Here is a 2,845-nt window from a genome sequence, read left to right as displayed (position 1 = left end):
AAACATACATGTATCATTTTTCACAGAATACTTACTAGCTGGCTGGGAGGCTATAAAAAGGGATACTTGTATATTTGTTAATAGCACTTATCACTCTCAGGTAGCTATTAAGTGTCCTGTGGAAAATGATATTAACAAACATACAAATATCACTTTTTACAGTATTTTTATTATTGAGTCTGCAAAAAAAAAAAACCCTACATAAATAAATTACACTGATTTGGACATGGATTTGTGCCTATTTATTTATTTTTCCTATAGTTAATAAAGTATTTTAGGAAAAAGCGTGAGTGTGACAGGGCATCTTCCAAGCACTCTCCACAACAGTTTGGTGCTGAGGTTATAAAAGAAGATTTGGGACCATCTTAATATGTGCAAACCAGTCATATAGAGTTATCTGGATTGCTTGGTGCTGGGTCCATTCAAATAAAATGCATTTTAATATAGCAAAATGCAAAGCTATACATCTAGGAACAGTGATTGCAGGAAATACCTACAGAATGGAAAACTATATCCTGGAAAGCAGCGATTCTGGAAAGGTTTATGCTAACAACTCAGCATGAAGGGCTAATGCGATCTTTGGAAGTATGAACAGGGGAGTAGGGATGTGCTTTCACCTCTCCATACAGTATTGATTAGACCAATTGTAGAACACTGTGTATAGTTCTGGTATCCACATTTTTAAAAGGATGTTGAAAAACTGGAGAGGATGCAGGAAAGAGCCACAAAATGCTTCAAGAAAAGGCCTTAAAGGAACAAATTTAGAGCTCAATCTGTTTAGTTTATCCAAAAGAAGATCAAGAGATATCTTGATTATGGTTCTGAAGTATCTTCATGGGGAGAAAATACTGGGTATAAAAGTGCTCTTTAAGCTAGAAGAGAGAGACTTAAGAACCCATGGCTGCAAGCTGAAGCCAGACAAATTCCAAGTAGAAATAAGGACTTTTACAAAATGTAAACAGTGAGATTGATTAGCCATTGGAAGAAATTACCAAGTGAAGTGGTGGATTTTCTGTCTTTTGACATCTTCAAATCAAGCCTGAATGCCTTTCTGGAAGATACGCTTTAGTCAAACACAAATTATTGCTCTCAATACAGGAGTCAGTGGATGAAATATAGTTTCGTGCATGGAGCTAGCAAACAGGAGAGTTTTGCAAGGGAAATCTCCAGGTGAAGGAGGAGTGACTATGTGACCATTGGGGTGAGTTTGTTGTCTGTCAGTTTGTTGTGTGCTTGCTTGCTTGAAGTTTATAGGGTGGTGTGTGCAGGGGCTCTGTGCTGAGTTTTGCAGCCTGCTGGGGCAAGGCTGAGCTGCCTACTGAGGCTCGAACCTGCCATCCTTTGATCCCTAATCCCTTTAGGATCCCTTGGCAAAGAGGTGGGGCTAACACGGAGAAAATTGGCATGTAAAATTAAAAAAGTCAAAGAGGAGTTTTTAAACTAAGAGCTGGGGTAAAGCTGACAGGTGCAGAGGAGCACACAGTTCAGACAGAGACATCTCTTAGGGAAGGATTTATTAAAAGGGATATTCTATATCCTACTGAAAAGGAGAGGATGGAAGTTGATGGTGTACAGGCAAGAACTGAAGGGAAACAGTCAAACGAAAAAGCATTCCATCCAATTACATCACATGAAGGCAGACAACTAAATTTGACAAAATTATAAGTGCGTGTATACGAATATTAGAAGTCTAAATATTAAGATGAATGAACTTGAGTGCCTGGTATTAAATGAGGATATTGATATAACAGACATCTGAGAAACTTGGAACAATGGTAATCAATGGGACATGGAACTACCAGGGTACAAAATGTTTAGGAAAGACAGAGTAGGTTGTACTGCTGGGGGAGTGCACTGTAGGTGAAACAAAGCATAGAGTCAAATATAGTAAAAATCTTAAATGACTCAAACTGTACCATAGAATCTCTATGGAGGGAAAGTCCATGCTTGAAGAATACGAGCAGTATTGAATGCAGTAGGAAAATATTGCTGACCATGAAGGTGATGGTGATTCTGAAATTCTTGGGGAGATTAGAGAGGTTACAAAAACAGAAAACACAAGAATAATGGGGAATATCAACTATTCCCATAGTGACATTTCATCTGAGGATGGGATGTAGAGATAAAATTTCTAGACACCATTAACAATTGCTTCTTGGAGCAGCTAGTCCTAGAATCCACAAGGAGAGAGGTAATTCTTAATTAGTCCTAAGTACAGCACAGGATCTGGTCCACGAGGTGAATAAACTGAACAGCTCAGTAATAGTGACCATAAGATAATTGAATTTAAAATATTTGTGGGAGGGGGGAAGTACCAAACAAACCTATCACAGTAGCATTTAACTTCAAAAAAGGGGAACTAACAAAAATGAGGCAACTAGTTAAATGTTAAGTTAAATTATATAGTGGCTTGTTGGTCTAGGGGTATGATTCTTGCTTAGGGTGCGAGAGGTCCCGGGTTCAATTCCCGGACAAGCCCTGTTTTGCGGGGAGGGATAGCTCAGTGGTTTGAGCATTGGCCTGCTAAACCCAGGGTTGTGAGTTCAATCCTTGAGGGGGCCATTTAGGGAGCTGGGTCAAAAATTGGGGACTGGTCCTGCTTTGAGCAGGGGGTTGGACTAGATGACCTCCTGAGGTCCCTTCCAACCCTGATATTCTATGATTCTATGATTCTATGAAATGGAAATTTAAAGGAATAGATACAAAAGTGAAATACCTGCAAACTGCATGGAAACTTTTAAAAAATACCATAACAGAGGCTCAAACTACATGTACACCCTAAATGTAAAAAAAAAAAAAGTAAAGGGAGCAAACAGATGCTACTAAGGTTAAACAACAAAGTAAA

At 38.8% G+C, this 2,845-nt stretch overlaps 1 non-coding gene across 1 annotated transcript; it reads left to right on the top strand.

The window, feature by feature from the left end:
* Positions 1 to 2,407: 2,407 nt before the first annotated feature.
* TRNAP-AGG lies at positions 2,408 to 2,479 on the top strand. Its single transcript has one exon. It is a non-coding gene; the product is annotated as a tRNA-Pro (tRNA).
* Positions 2,480 to 2,845: the final 366 nt, after the last annotated feature.

The sequence above is a fragment of the Chelonia mydas genome, chromosome 1, assembly GCF_015237465.2.
Source record: "Chelonia mydas isolate rCheMyd1 chromosome 1, rCheMyd1.pri.v2, whole genome shotgun sequence".
NCBI lineage: Eukaryota > Metazoa > Chordata > Testudines > Cheloniidae > Chelonia > Chelonia mydas.
This window is presented reverse-complemented; position numbering and strand designations above follow the sequence as displayed.